The 17186-nt window shown below is 33.8% G+C and overlaps 2 non-coding genes across 2 annotated transcripts; both read left to right on the forward strand.

Moving 5' to 3' along the window:
- The first annotated feature begins 13229 nt into the window (after window positions 1-13229).
- LOC137808851 (small nucleolar RNA SNOR75) lies at window positions 13230-13316 on the forward strand. The gene has a single exon (XR_011080750.1). It is a non-coding gene; the product is annotated as a small nucleolar RNA SNOR75 (small nucleolar RNA).
- A 75-nt stretch (window positions 13317-13391) lies between these two features.
- Window positions 13392-13468, forward strand: LOC137808891 (small nucleolar RNA Z105). The gene has a single exon (XR_011080764.1). It is a non-coding gene; the product is annotated as a small nucleolar RNA Z105 (small nucleolar RNA).
- The last annotated feature ends 3718 nt before the right edge of the window (window positions 13469-17186 follow it).

Consider the following 17186-nt stretch of genomic DNA (forward strand, 5'->3'; position numbering starts at 1 on the left):
CCCTAATAACACTTCAAGTTCAACAGAAAAATATATTTCTCCATATTTTCTGGGCTAAAATATGATTACATAAATCCCAGTTGAGTCTATTTCTTTTATGCTCTGACTTTTATCTCTTTCATAAGACTTTTATCTCATTCGTAATGTCAAACTGTTTATTAAGTACCAAACTAAAAAACACTTCAAAGATACTACATTCAATTTTGACCCACTTACAAGATAAGTTGAAAATGCTCAAGTCCGACTTGAAAGTGTGGAATCGCGAAGTGTTCGGGTGTTTGGAATTCAGCTTCACTCCTTTTACATGGGAAACCAGATTTTTGCCATCTTGTTCAAGGTTGCAGTAAAACACCTTCACAAGATCTGGATAGACATTTCCATTCATCTCCAGAAATCCTTTCAGCTTTTGATGTTTGAGCAAGTCTTTGGCTTCTATCAAATTCTCCTCTCTCAGCCATGAGAACTCAAGCAGCTTGGGTACATTGATTTGCTTCCTGCCAGTTTCATGTATGAACCTTGTCATTGCCTCTGAATCTCCAGCAAACCAGTTTTCCAGGATACCTTGGCTGCTTTGAGATTGCTCCTTGGATTTCTTCTTTCTATGTGAGGAGGATGCCATGCTTAATCTGTTCTTCCCTGCATCAACATATTACCATACAATTCTAGAAGAAAGACATTACAGATTATTATTCAAAAGCAGAAACAAAACCTGTGGTGAAGCAATGTGCACCTGGACAGCTTACAGTGCAAGTGAGATGATGTGAGGGACGAGCTAAATTGTGCTAGGTTTATATAGACTTATTAAACCAAAATTGAAAAGCACAGATTTTAATTCAGGGCAATGTAATCAGATTTTGGAAATAATGAATTTTGAAGAAAAAATCAAATCCCACAGATATGCTACAAATTTTATTCCAATGGTGCAGCAGGTTCAGGTGTGGATTCACGTAAGAATATCTTGGAACCTGATTTTGGTACATCAAATCTGTTGCATCTACACAAAATCCAATTAGTTAGGATACCCACACACTAATTTGCATGGATCTGCTGGTCAATAACCGTAAAAGCAGTCAATAATAAAGTGAGAGAGAGAAAAATAAATCTTTCTCTTTCCTAGTCACAGCTGTGATTTCTGAAACAGAGAACGAAACATGTTAAAACATAAAACAACAGATTGAAATTTTCACTGCAGAGGACAATTCAAGCTAATTATACCCAATTCATTTAAAAGAAAGTGAAACCTGTCTTTAGCAAGTGGTTTAGTGAATAGATCAGCTAATTGAAATTCAGTACCAATGAATTGTATATCACATGTTCCGTTAGCTATATGTTCTCTTAGAAAGTGATGTCTAATTTCAATGTGCTTAGTCCTTGAGTGCATGACAGGATTCTTAGACAGATTTATGGCACTTGTATTATCACAATTTATAGGTATGTTATTTAACAGAATACCAAAATCACTTAGCTGCTGCCTTAGCCATAAGGTTTGAGCACAACAACTTCCAGCAGCTATGTATTCTGCTTCTGCTGTGGAGAGAGCAACACAAGCTTGCTTCTTGCAATGCCAAGAGATTAGACTTGATCCAAGCATGTGACAAGTCCCACTTGTGCTCTTTCTATCAACTTTGCAGCCTGCAAAATCAGAATCTGAAAAACCAATCAAATTCAAAGATACCTTGTTAGGATACCACAATCCAACATCCTTAGATCCTTGCAAATATTTCAGAATTCTCTTTGCTGCATTGTAGTGTGATTCCCTTGGATCAGATTGATATCTAGCACATAGACATACAGCAAACATAATGTCAGGCCTGCTGGCAGTTAGATATAATAAGGAACCAATTAAACCCCTATATTTCGTTTGATCCACTGATTTTCCTGTAGAATCTTGATCCAGCTGACAACTTGTTGAAATAGGAGTGCTGATTGCTTTGCATTGATTCATATCAAACTTCTTGAGCAGTTCCTTGCAGTATTTTTCTTGACTTATGAAAATCCCATCCTTGATTTGCTTAACTTGTAGACCAAGGAAGAAATTCATTTCTCCTAACATTGACATCTCAAACTCACTTTTCATGGTTTTCACAAAGTCTTCACACATCTCTTCATTTGTAGATCCAAAGATAATATCATCTACATAGACTTGCACAAGTATGATATCTTCACTTTTCTTCTTTAGAAAGAGAGTTTTATCTGAATTGTCACGGCTATAACCTTGAGACAACAAAAATTCACTTAGCCTTTCATACCATTGCCTAGGTGCTTGCTTTAATCCATATAAGGCTTTCTTAAGCCTGAACACATGTTCTGGATTCTTGTGATCTTCAAATCCTGGAGGCTGAGATACAAACACCTCTTCATTGATGTAGCCATTTAGAAATGCACTCTTGACATCCATTTGAAACAGCTTGAAACCTTGTATGCTGGAAAATGCTAGAAGAAGTCTGACAGCTTCAAGACGTGCTACTGGTGCATAGGTTTCACCAAAGTCAATACCTTCTTCTTGGTTATACCCTTTAGCAACTAGTCTTGCTTTATTTCTAGTGATAGCTCCATGTTCATCCATCTTGTTCCTGTACACCCACTTGGTTCCTATGATGTTCATCTCATGCTTCCTTGGAACCAAGGTCCATACTTCATTGTATTCAAACTGATTCAGCTCTTCCTGCATTGCTGTTATCCAATTGCTGTCTTGCAGTGCTTCTTCCAGGCTTTTAGGCTCAATCTGTGACACAAAAGCTACTGTTCTGCAGAAGTTATTGAGTGAATTCCTTGTTGAGACTCCTTTCTCAATTTTACCAATTACATTGTCAAGAGTGAGATCCCTTGGAGTCTTCCATTCTTTAGGCAGTCCTGCATTCACAGTAGATTCTTTGACAGAATTTGGATTAGTAGCATCAAGCTCACTGGATTTATTCTGTTGCATAATTGTTCTTAAATCATCCATACCAGGTTCATCCATAACAGATTTGGGCACAGAAAAATCTGTTTCATCAAACACAACATGTATAGATTCTTCAACAGCAAGCAATCTTTTGTTATATACTCTATAAGCATGACCATTTATAGCATAACCAATATGTATTCCTTCATCTGATTTAGGATCAAACTTCCCCAGATTATCCTTACCATTATTTAAAACAAAACATTTGCAGCCAAACACCCTAAGATGACTAATGCTAGGCTTCCTACCTTTATACAATTCATAGGGAGTTTTCTTAAGAATTGGTCTAATCAATGTTCTGTTAAGCACATAAGAAGCAGTATATACAGCATCAACCCAAAAATATTTAGGTAAACCAGATTCATTTAGCATAGTCCTAGCTAACTCTTCTAGTGATCTATTCTTTCTTTCAACAACACCATTTTGTTGGGGTGTCCTAGGAGCAGAATAACTATGTATGATCCCATGTTTTTCACAATATTTATCAAACTTTGCATTTTGAAATTCTCCCCCATGATCACTACGAATCTGTTTTATCCTATTTTCATTCTCATTATGCAGAACCTTTGCAAGTTTCTTAAAGGCTTTATATGCATCATTTTTAGAAGCAAGAAACAAAGTCCATGTATATCTTGAAAAGTCATCAACAATCACCAAAGCATAGTAATTTCCAGCTAAGCTAGCAGTCCTAGATGGTCCAAACAAATCCATATGCAAAACATCCAAAGCTTTATTTGAAGAAACCATATCTTTTGATTTAAAAGAAGTTCTAATCTGTTTTCCCTTTACACAGGCATCACACAATCTGTTATTTTGAAACTTTATGTTTGGTAAACCAGAAACAAGTTCCTTAGATTTTAGCTTATTCAAGTGATTTGTGTGAATGTGAGCTAGTCTCCTATGCCACAGCCATGACTCATCATTTTTAGATAGCAAACACTCATTTTCAGAACAACTCTTAATAATGTCTAGGAGATAAATGTTGTTTACCCTTTTTCCAGTGAACAACACCTTACCAGAATTTTCATTTGAAATTGTACAAGTATTTGCTTCGAAATTGACCTTGTATCCCTTGTCACACAGCTGGCTAATGCTTAGAAGACTATGTTTTAGCCCTTCAACATATAGAACATTCTCAATTGTAGTTGAGTCTTTAGTACCAACATCTCCTCTTCCAAGAATTTTTCCTCTATTGTTATCTCCATATGTGACATGCCCTTCAGCTTTGAGTTTCAGATTTATGAACTGAGTCACATCACCAGTCATGTGCTTTGAGCAACCACTGTCTAGATACCACTGGTTTCTCCTGCTGTTTTTCTGCAACAAAACAGATTTAGCACATATGGTACCCCTTTAGTTTAGGGTCCAGCATGATTAACACCTTTCCTTAGGAAGCCATTTGGCCAATCCTTTAGGAACAAGATATCTCCTAGCCTTACATGTTCTAGATACATGACCAGATTTCATACAATAAAAACATGTTGCAGTATGCATTGTTTTTGAATTACTAAAAGAGGAAAAACCTGTTTTGGAAGAAACAAAGAAACTTGACAGCTTTTTCACATTGCCTTTCATTCCAGGATTATATCCTAAACCATTTTTATTGAAAACAGCATTCTGTGAACCTAATAATGTTTCAAGATTTTCTCTTCCCTTAGTGAAATTTGAAAGTGTTTTTAACAAATACTCAACCTGTTTTTCCAGCTTTTTGCAATTATCACAAGTTTTAATTGATGCATGCAAACATGTCAATTCAAGACTAATTAATTCAGTTTTAGCTTTGTGCAGTTCTTCTTCAAGAGCTTTGACCTTTGGTTCAAGTACCTTATTTACTTTATTCAATCTGTTGCACATAACAGCCAACCTGTTTGCTTCATCATGTGTTTCCTTAAAGGCTAATAGCAGTTGATCATAGTTTTCAGAATCAGTGGAGAAATTACTTACTGAGTCAGAGTTGGATCCCTCATCATTCATCATGAAGCAAAGATTTGTTTCTTCATTTTCAGTTGAAGAATCACTGGATGAGGATACATCATTTTCTTTCCATGAGATATATGCTCTTCTACCTTTCCCTTTGTCACTCCTCTTGCTTGCTGATTTTTCTTTACTTTGATTGTTTGGACAATCAGCTTTTATATGACCTGGTTTACCACATCCAAAGCACGTGTAATTGGAAGAATTTGAATCAATAGGTTGTTTGGAATACCTCTTTCTCTGCTGAGTTCTGTCACGGTTTTTCTTTCTAAGAAATTTGCTGAATTTCCTGGTGAGCGGACTCACAGTCTCATCATGTTCTGGATCACCTTCTTCCTCACTTGTATCATGTTCTATGGTAGTTTTCAGAGCAATTCCTTTGGCCTTCTTTTCCACTGTTTCTTGTTCTTTCAATCTTTTCAGCTCAATTTCATGTTCTATCAGCTTTCCAAAAAGTGCAGCAGTAGACATCTTGGATAAATCTCTGGATTCTGAGATTGCTGTTACCTTAGGCTGCCAGCTCCTATCAAGACATTTCAATACCTTAATGTTAAGTTCTTCCTTGTCAAAGACTTTACCAAGGCCAGTGAGGTGATTTACAATGTGTGTAAATCGTTTCTGCACATCTGCAATACTTTCTTCAGATTGCATTCTGAACAGCTCATACTCCTGAATTAGTGAGTGCTTCCTTGCCCGTTTCACATCATCAGTTCCTTCATGAGTCACCTCTAGTACATCCCACATCTCCTTTGCTGAGTTACATTGAGAGACTCTAAAGAACTCATCCATATTCAGTGCAGATGTGATGATATTCTTGGCTAAAGAATCATATTGGGCCTTTTTCTTCTCAGTTTCACTCCATTCAGACCAAGGCTTCTTTATTGTTTCATCTTTGACAACCTGCATAGGTATAAAAGGTCCACTGACCACTGCATCCCAGATTCCCATGTCAATAGATTCCATAAAGATCTTCATCCTGATTTTCCAGAAAGCATAGTTAACACCACCAAACATAGAAGGTCTATTAATAGATGCACCTTCATCAAAAGGCATTTTAAACTCAGACATCATACACACACTTGAGCAAAATACAAGCCCTAGCTCTTGATACCAATTGTTGGGTCTATTAGTGTCTAAGTTCAAGAGGGGAGGGGTGAATTGAGCTTATAAATTTTCGCAAGAACACACAATTTTTCAGTATTCCAGAGGCAAAAAGAACAGATTGTTTTTACATGAAACAGATTGATTCTTCAGAGCAGTCTTGGCACAATTTAAATTTTGTTCAATGTAAAGTTGTGTTCAACAAGAAATATAACAGAACCAGATCAGCTTAATATTGTGAGGATGAAGGATATAGCTATGCTTAGAAATCAATCAAAAGTTACACAACACAAGATTTCAAGAAGTATGATCCTTTCTCAGGTTTTAATGAATGATCAGTTTGTTTACAATTCACTTAAACCATTATATGCAGCAACCTTGTTTATGATCAGAAAACTTTAACAAATCAGTAAGAACAGTTTTCACTTAACCCAGAATTAACAGATTCAATTTAAAAAGAACAGATTTAGTTCTTGACAGAATTAAGCAAAAAATCAGAAAAGAGTGCAGGGATGAGAATACAAGATACACACGTTTTTATACTGGTTCACTCATACAGAGCTACATCCAGTCTCACCTTACCCCAAGGTGGAATTCACTAAAACAGTACCAATCACTTACAAAACCAGCAGTTCTTGAACACTACAAGAACAACACACACAATGCTGAAAAACCCTATTTCAGCACACCTTGCACTCCAAGAAACCCTATCAAGGAGTGACTAACACTTACACCTTTACAAAACAGAATAAAGGAAAGATTACACCTGAAAAGAAGATGCAAGAACTCAAAACCAGTAGTTCAATTTGCTGCAGAACTGCACCAGCACCTTCACCAAGATTCAAGGTTTCCTAGAACAAGCACACTTAAAAATCTCTTTGGAAAACCTTTCAAAAAACTCTTTCAATCCTTCTTCTCACATGGAAGTTGTTTGATCTCTGTCAAAAGCGTAATTCCTCAGCACTAATTCATGTGAGAGAGACTTTTCTTTATATAGAAAACAGTTTCTAACTTCTTTTCAAAAAACAGTTGAAAAGCAGTTAAGAAAACAACAGATTCAGTTTTGAACTTAACAGATTTATTTTGTGAAAACTGCCAACTCAGCTTAACAGAAATAACTGTCTGAGTGGTACCTTTGGTGCCCTAACTAACTTGTGAAAAACCTTTCAGCAGACCAAAGAATAAACCTGTTCTTTCACAGTAAAACAGATTAAAGTATAACACACAAGCCAGCTCATCTTAACTGAAATAACGAACTGAGCTTTCCCTTGGTGCCTTAACAGAAATTAGAAAAGTCTTTTAACAGAGAAGAAATAAACAGATTCTTTCTCCATAAAACAGATTTATTTGTGTACTGTTTTAAAACTGTTAAAACCATTTTAAAAAGCTTTTCAAAAACCATTTAACCACATCATGTGCTTGGTCTAGACTTGGTTAGGCATCTAGGATAGGTTACACAGCAAAAGGCAATCATACACACTTACAAGCCTAATTACAAATGAATCTAAAAACCTATTACAATCTTCAAAGCACTCAAGCCATTTTCTTCATCAAACACACATCAAGCCTTGGTAGGGAAGAAGCTTCCTCCAGCTTCAACACTAAGTTGTCTATGCTCTCAGGGCTTAAGTGGGGAGAAATGAGGTTGAATCTTTCTTGTTCCAGTTTGCGGATGATACCATCTTCTTGTGTGAGGACTCCTTCTCTAATGTGGTTACCCTTAAGGTAATCCTAAGGTGTTTTGAGTTAGTTTCAGGGCTAAAAATCAACTTCCATAAATCAAAGCTGACAGACATAAATGTGGTTAGGAGTAACCTTAATTACTACGCAAGGTGCCTTAATTGTTCTGTGATGGGAATATCGTTCAATTATTTTGGGCTTGTTGTAAGGGGCAACCCGAGAAAAAAGGAGTTTTGGGAGCCTGTTGTGAATAGAATTAGTAGTAGACTCAGTGCTTGGAAGGGAAGGTTCCTCTCGTTGGCAGGGATAATTTATCTTTTTTTAAAGTGGCGGAGTCAGTTTATAAAAGAATCGTTAATATTCAAAGGAGGTTCCTATGGGGGTGGGTAGCCATTTCTTGGGTCAATTAGGACAAAGTGTGCAAACCATTGGAGGACGGTGGGTTGGGAATTAAAGATATCAAGAAGTTCAATTGTGCTCTTCTGGCTAAATGGAAATGGCACTTGGCGAGTGAAGAGCGTGGTAACTGGAAGGATATCCTAATTTCTAAATATGGTTCTGATCTAAGCCCTTGTCATATTCCTAAGAAATACCTTTCCTGGTGGTGGAGGGATTTGTCTAGGGCCTGTGGCGAGGGTGTTGAAGACGGGTGGTTCAAACAAGCTTTGGTTTGGAGAGTTGGGAGTGAGGATAAAGTAAGATTCTGGGATGATGCTTGGATGGATAATTCTAAGCTCATATCCTTGTACCCGATGTTATTCTCTATATCATTGGATAAGAGGTTGACGGTAGGAGAATGGGTTAACTCAGTATGGATTTGGAAGCTAAGATGGAGGAGGGCCAGGTTTGAATGGGATGTTGAACAAGTTGTTGAACTGCTTAGGCTCTTTTCATCGGGCACTTTGAACAGGGAAACACAAGACCTACAGAGGTGGGAAGGAGATATCTCAGGCGAGTTCTCAGTGGAATCAACTTATAATTGTTTAGTATCTCCTGTCATAGGAGTCCGGGTATCTTTATCCAGTTATGGCAGGCTAAAGCCTTCCCTAATGCCTTAGCAACAACTTGGAGGGCGTTATTGGATAGACTCCCGACTCAAAGAAGCTTAATAAGGAGAGGGGTGATGGTTAACTAACCTTTATGCACTCTCTGTTTGGTCTTGGAAGAGTGCGCTCAACATCTCTTCTTGGAATGTACCGTAGCTCATCATGTATGGTTGAGTTGCTTCAGATGGATTAGTATTCTGACAGTCCAACATCAGGACCTTTGGTGCCACTTTGAGAATTTCTATTTAGTGCACTTGAGTACCATGCAGAATTTGGTTTGGAAAGGTTTGTGGGTGGCTATAGTAAGGTGTATTTGGGAACAATGGAATTATATCATTTTTAAGCAAGGAGTGTCTGACGCATACGAAATCTTCCAAATGGCACAACTCAAATCATAGATCTGGTTGAAGCACAGGGTAAGCTTTTTCTCCTACTCTTTCTCGGATTGGTTGCTCAATCCTTATATGTGTTTTAAGTGCATTGTGTAATGGGGAAGGGGGTTGGAGATCAAACAAATCTGCAGATGCCTCTTAAGGAGCTTACAAAGGTGTGGAGCTTGGAGTTTGAAAGATGATGTTAAAGCTAACACCAAGCGTTGTGCGGAATATGATGAAGTTTTGTTGTAGTAAAGAGGGATTAGCAGGAGTATGCAGACTAGCTGGCTCCAGTGTTTTGTTTTTTTGAATTGGAAATAGGGAAGTAGTGTGGAAGGAGTAGGTATGTTGGAATGGTTTGTGACTTATCTGTGGGTGAAGATAGAAGTAGAGTTCTTTCTAAGCCAAGCACCAACGATCTTTTTATGTTGAATTTGCATGTACTTTTATGCAGATTTGTTTGTTCTTTCGGGCAACTAGAACTTGATGATGTCCCTACAGTTAGGCAATAAATTGGTTCTCAGGAGCTGGGGCAAAAGCTGGTCATGTTTCTTTGGCCAAAGGACTTAATGTATCATGTGCTTAGCTCTTTGTCTTAAGGATCAACAAATACAAAGCAAAAGCCCTACAATGGAAATGGAGGTTACATATCCTAGTTATGTAGAAGAATTATGCAGAAGTAATGTAGTTGTCATGACATGAAGTAAGAAGAAAGAAGCAAGTGAAGGGTGTTGTGATTCAAGGTAGTGAAGTGGCCACAAAAGTTATCTAGCAGCAGAGGCTGGGTTTTACTATGGAAATTTTAATGTTGTTCATGTTGCAGTTGGCTTTGTTATGATGTAAAGGGAAGGGAGGGAGTTTTTTCTCACCTTTCTAATAGCCTTCCAGTAGCTTGTTAATTTCCAGCAGTTTGTTTTTGTTGGTTTTTTTGTGTAGATCAAGTTTTTTATGGGGTTGGGGCTCCTTAATAGTTTAAGTTTTCTTGAGTTAAGTGCTTTATTTTTTAACTTTGCTTTGATTGTTGTTTGCTTAAACTAGGAGTGTCTTATGTATAAAGGATTGGGACACTCCTAAAGTGTTTCATTTTATTCTATTAATTCGTTGTTGATAAAAAAAAATGTTGATGAGATCGAAACTTTTCGTTTGGACGTAGTTTTAGTTTTACTCTTCTCGTTTTGTACCTTACCATACCAAAAAATAAAACCAAAAATTATATATAAGCCCACTGCAATCCCTTTTTCCTACACATACTACGGGTAGAAAAAGTCTAAATTATTTATGAGTTATAAATATTTTATATATACTTCCCCAATTTAGAACTCCAAAATGTATTTCAAATTAAAAATATAGTTTAGATTACACAATTCATAATGTATTTTAAATTATACAATGACCTTTATGCTTTCTTATAGCACTTTCATACAAGAAGCGAAATAACAATTTTATCCTCTTCTTCATCTTCTCCATTGAGTACCCCTCTTTTCCTTTTTAGTCGCACCAACCTCCACTCCAATTTCTATCGTCGCAGTAACTCCCCACCTCCAAAATCCACTTTTGCGATAGCTCCCTGCATGAGCGCCACTCTCGCAGTAGCCCCCACCTCTAGCGTCACCGTCGTGACACCTTCCACGTTCATCAGCACCATCGTAGGAGCCCCTCAACTTTATCGTCTAATCAGAAAAAAAAAATTGTATTTTGGATTATACAATCTGAAATACAAATTAATGTATTTAGAGTATTCTGGATTCTAGAATTCGAAATACAAAATTTGTATCCCATAGAATTCGAAATACAATATTAGGGATTGTAAAATTCAAAATACATACTACTTGTACAATTTTGTAATCCATATTATATAATTCAAAATGTAAATTTTGTATTATGAATTTTATAATTCAGAATGGAAACTTTTGTATTTTGAATTTTAGAATTTAAAATAGACAATTTTGATATTTTTGAAAAATATGTGGATGTCATAAGAAACTAAGGAGGTGAAAAAAAATTTGTCATCCATAAATATATTTTGAATTCTGTAAATGTATTCAAGATCACATAATCTAAAAATCTGAAAATGTATTTTGGATTTATTCTTGAATACATTTTTGAATTACACAATAAAAAATAATTAAGGCATCCAAGTTTGTTAGGCCGAACGGGTTCTAAATAGAAAATGGCCTATACTGTTTATACTCTCCATTTTGCTCTTTAAATCCTTTGCGTATATTATTAAATTACAAAAGTTTGAAGTAAAATGATTTTACAAAATTTAGTTTCTATTTTATAAAAAAATTATATTATTTAAAATAACATTCGTAAAATGTAGGGAAAAAGTGAGAATATGACGGTGGGAGAAAATAAGACTATTTTGAAAGTATTAAAAAGACGTGGATTGTGGAAAGAAAAAGCAAGATGTAAATAGAATGAGGGTTATTTCTTTCTGCACCTCATAGTTTCCATGTGTACACATATGAGTGTGGTTAAAAGCCTAAATTTGTTGTTATCACTTATCGTGGTTGTCATCCTTCTTTATGTTTATATATATGTATTGTCTCATAGATGAATTAAAGGAAAAAATATTTTGGATTATGTAATCCAAAAAATATTTTAAATTGTGTAATTTAGAATTTTTTTTAATAAAAAATTATTCTAATTATGTAGTGTGAATGAGACTTTTTTGGACTACACACTCTATAAGTCAAAGAATGACTTCTAAATTATGCAATTTGAAAGATTTTATAAAACAAATACTTATGTATTACACAATTCAAAAATAAAATAAAAATTAAATGGTATAATCCAAAAATAAAAAATAACTTTCAAACTATATCATTTGAAAAAAATTTCATGTAAAAGTGATTTTTAAATTGTGCAATTCAAACGTTAAAGGAACTTTCGGATTACTTGAAAGTAAAAAAACTTATAAATTACACAATTTAAAAATAAAAATAAAATTTTTAAATTACACAATTTAAAGATAAAAAAAGTTTTAAATTACAAAATTTGAAAGTAAATTTTTTTAGATTGCACAATTCTAAAAAATAAAATAAAATTTATGATTTTTTTTTTCATATGAAGAACATTGGGAATCCAACAAGGGTGCAAAAAATATCCCAATAGGATTAGGGAAATTTCTTCCTACACATATCACTTTTAACCTGCACCATATATTTTTTTAAAATTTCTAGAATTATCCTTATTTTAAATTTAAAAATCTGAAATAATAAATATAATTCAAAATTAAAAAAATACATTCTGGATAAGAATTTCTGTAATTCAAAAATGTATTCTGGAAATTTAAATTCAGAATATATCTGGAATAAGAGTTTTGAAATTTATCCACACCCTCTTTTTATCCAAGATTATTTTTGTCAGTTTTTAGGAACATTTTTGTCATTTCAATAGCAGATTGGGTGTACGTTAAAATGGGAGAATTTGTCTAGGATTAGCCTTAAAACGATGACTCTTTCTTCCTGCACCTCCATACCTTCTTCTCTCACCTCCATAAATTTTCAAATTTCCAAAAATGCCCCTCTATAATATTTCGAATTACATAATCCGGAAGTCATTTTTCAAATTTGTAATTAGCTTCCGGATTACATAATCCGGAAGCCTTTTTTCCAATGCATGATTACTTTTCAGATTACATAATCCGAAAGTCTTATTTAGCTTCTGGATTATGTAATCCGGAAGTCTTTTTTAAATGAGTTTCCGGATTACATAATCCGGAAGCTATTCTATGGGGTGACACAAGAAGGATAAAAATGTATTTTCATGTTGTGTATGGAGGTGGCAGAAGAAGATATGGAGGTGCAGGAAGAAACAGTCTAAAACGATCGATCAGGCCCATTCAGCTTGCGGCCCAATAATTGGACCCATTAAACCCTTATGGCTACGCGAACCCTAAGTCTTCCTTCTCAGATCTAAAGGGCTATAAAAGTAGTCTCTTCCATTCAACTTGCACAACAAGAACTACAGCTTCAATTTTTTAATTCTTTTTTTGTTATCTCAAATCTATTTCGTGTTTCGTAGGTTTTGTATTCGATTTATTTGATTTGGTTGATATTGGTTTTTGAATCCTTTTTTTATTAAACTTCTGAGAAGATGTGGTTTTCTCGGTGATGATCAAACAACGATGACGAGTCCGATAAATCCATTCTTACAATTCTGACGACAAAACGAGGCATTTGTCTGAGAGGATTCCACTCTTTCCATTCATTATGCTATTTAATTTATTTTTCAAGAATTTATTGTTTAAATTTTCGTGGTGATTAATTGGCATGATGATGATAATTTTAAATACTTTCATACGATTATTTATATGATGAAAGCAATCCTCCTACTCATTCTGAATGCCGGTTAAGTAATTAGTTATTAATGTGCACTGCTGATGTTACGAAGGTATTTAGATTGTGTTTCCATGATTTTGTCCGAAGCTATTTTGAGTCTCTTTTTCCCCCTTCTTTCATCCGTTTCCTCAGACTTTTAGTAGAAAATTTCCACCTGCATTGATTCTTATTTCTTGTATGTCATAAAGAATCTGCGGGTAATTTTGAGAGTGGTTTTGTTTATGTGATTGTATCAAATTTTAATGTCAAATAATGAAGCTTTTGAAAGGGAATTGTGTTTACTTACGCCCTTTTAAAGATAATGGGTTGGTTGGGTCTTGAAAACTAGTATGTTTAGTAGCGTTAATGGTGTTTTGCTGTGGTGATTACTGGTTGCACAGATAAAAGCGAAGATTTCATTACACAATCAACCATTTCATTATATTGATAAGTTTTTTGTTCTGGTTCAGCAGTGTCTGATGAACTCGTGTTAAAGTTGGCGTCCCTTTTTTCCTTCTTTCTTCCTCTTTTTGTAGTTTAAATTTACCTTATAAAGTCGAGTAATAGAAACCATTTCCAGGGATTTTGGTAGTTTTTGCTCATGTTCAAAAAATTTCGCCGGAATATAGGTCAGTTACAATGTCATACTGAGATGAGGAGTACCCTATGGTCATGGACCTCTCCTTAGGCCAATTGAAAAAATAGTATTAGGCTGTTTCTTCCTGCACCCACTTCATATTTTGAAAAAGACTGTTTTATTCTTTTAAAATTGTCTTTTGTTGCTTTTTTAGTGATTTTTTCAGAAGACATTTTTTGAAAGGATATTTTGTAATAGTTTTGTCTTTTGAATTTTCTATTCTGAAAACAATTTTTGTTTATGAAACTCTTATTCTGGAAATACTTTTTGTTTATGGAACTTTTAATTCTAAAAACATCCAAAACTGAAAAAGAATAATGTAGGGGTGAGGAAGAAACTCCCCTGATCTTATACCGTGAGGAAAGGAAGATCCAGCATTTGAGAACTTAGATTAGAACCAACTTTAAGAAAAATAGAAACATATAAGGCCATTACTAAAAAGTTTAAAAAATAATGATTACAAGGCCCAAAATAAAAAAAATACAAAATTACTTTTTATTCTAACTCCTAATTAAATTATAAATAACTTTGTAGTTAATGATGGATGATTGTGCACTCCAATAGAATGTTGAAGAAATTCGACATTTTAGAAGTATATTCTTGTCTAAAATAATAATAAAAACAATAATGGAATTCTGATTAAACATGAATTAAATTAATGATACCGAAACAATAGTAAATTTTCCAAATACAAATATACGTTGTTAGTCCTTACATATTCTTCAGCTTTGTGACTCGGTGTGTTCAACTTTTTAAAATAACCTTTCACATTTGAAGTTTCCCTTTCTTTCTTCTGCTATTTATTGAATTACAAAATACAAGTTTTAGTTACATGTATTGATTGAGGTTTTTTTTTTTTTTCTATGACTTTTATCTCATTTATAATGAAAAACTGTTTATTAAGTACCAAACTAAAAAAACACTTCAAACATTCAATTTTGACCCACTTACATGATAATTTTAAATTGGTATCTAATTAGTCACCAAAGTTTTTGCTACCGTTGCTAATTAGATACCAATTTAAAAACTATTTAACAATAATAGAAACTAATTTAGAAACCAATTTGTTTTATAGTTTCTAAAATAGTCTATAATTTAATTACTCTTACAACTAATTATTTTAGTATCTAAAAATTGATTTTTTTTCATGATTTTCTTGTAATGCTCATAGTCTATTCTAAAGTATCCTCAGTATCCTCTTTTATTTAATTTATTCATTGTTGATAGAAAAAAATGTAAAATTTATAGTTAGCTATTCTAAAAAATAAATTGTTGAACATAATTTTACTTAGTTGTCCTAAACATTGTAAATCCTCATGCTAGTCTGATCACTATTTTACAATATTCAGAAAAAAAAGCTAATAATCAATTCGATTAATTCCTTAAATTTTTATGGATGGAAGTCTTTTATATATATATATATATATATATATATATATATATATATATATATATATTCTGACTTTGAATTAAGTTAAACTTGAATTTGTGATCTAAAATTATTTTGAGTATTCAATTTTTTACATCTGAAATTGTAGATATGAGACTTCAAATACTAATTCAAACAAGTTGTTTGTGTCGAATACTTATATTATAAAATAATCAATTGGTAGTAGATGAAGATAATTAAATTTAAGAATTTGCATTTGCAAAGCAATAAAATCATAAATAAAAATTAAATTAAATGTTCAATTGATACAAGAGAAATCAAACGATTTAGCCATCGACGCTTCAACGAACGGTTGCTGCCTATCTTCTTGATCTTAAAGAAGCTGTGGATGCTCTTGATTGTCCTATATCTTCTGAAGAACACCGTGAAGCAATTTTAAATGGCTTGTCGGATGACTATGAGTCCATCATCATTTCCATTACTTCAAGATTAAACTCATGCAGAGTTGAAGATCTGGAAGTTCTTCTATTGATTCAGGAAGAACATTTGGAGAAAAATAGCCTTTCGACTAAGCTTCTAATTCAAGCGCATAACACTTACATCATCTCCCGTTTTCGTTCTTTCCCTCCTGCATATCACCCACTTTTATTCATTACATCATTTGCTGCCATGTAAGTTCAAATTTCTTGCCACCAAAAGGTTCATGCATCTATTATCATATGTCATAATTTGCTAATCCAAATCCATTTACAAATATTAGTTATTTGTTTCAGTTATTTACTGAAACTGGATAGCACAAACTGGAGGACGAATATACTCACAGCGGTGTTAGTGCCTTACATATTATTCAGCTTTCCTGATTCGTTGTTATACTTTTTAAGGTAACGATCACATTTGTAGTTTCTCTTTCTTTCTTTGCTATTTGTCGATTTACAAAATACACGTTTTAATTATATATTGATTGAATGTAATCCTCCAGAGCTGAAGTTCGAAAATTGATTGGATTCGTTGTAGTTATGCTAAGGCTTTTCTTCCCCGGACATTTAACTGGTATGCTTAACTGTTTGTAACCCTAACAACACTTCATTTTCAACCGGAAAATATATTTCTCCACATTTTCTTGGCTAAAATATGATTACATAAATCCCAGTTGAGTCTATTTCTTTTATGCTCTAACTTTTAATGTCAAACTGTTTATTAAGTACAAACTAAAAAACACTTCAAAGATACTCCAAGAATATATTTAATAAACTCAAAAATCAAATTATAAAAAAACTAAGTCAAATTTAGCTTTTATATTTTTCTAATAGGTCAATTTACTTATAATACATTCATGATCATTTTTGCATAGTTAGAAAGTTATATGTACTTGTAAATTACGTGTAGATTGGCTGGACGTACCTGGCTCAATAATTGTTATTTTTGCATTGGCTCCGAAGTATTTATTCAGAAATTAAGGAATAATTGGGTTGAATTAGCCATTGATCTTTTCATTGATTCTTACCTACTACAATAGAATATCAGGACTTATGAAGGATTCAGACATTTTTTCACAAGGAAACATGGAGTATCAAATATCCTTACAATCCTTCTCCTCATAGTCTACCTATTTGTGCATTTATATATATAAAGTGCATGTTTAATCTGACTTTGAATTAAGTTAAACTTGAATTTGTGATCTGAAATTATTTTGAGTATTCAATTTTTTACATCTG

Source organism: Phaseolus vulgaris, chromosome 3 (assembly GCF_051622355.1).
Source record: "Phaseolus vulgaris cultivar YP4 chromosome 3, ASM5162235v1, whole genome shotgun sequence".
Lineage (NCBI taxonomy): Eukaryota > Viridiplantae > Streptophyta > Magnoliopsida > Fabales > Fabaceae > Phaseolus > Phaseolus vulgaris.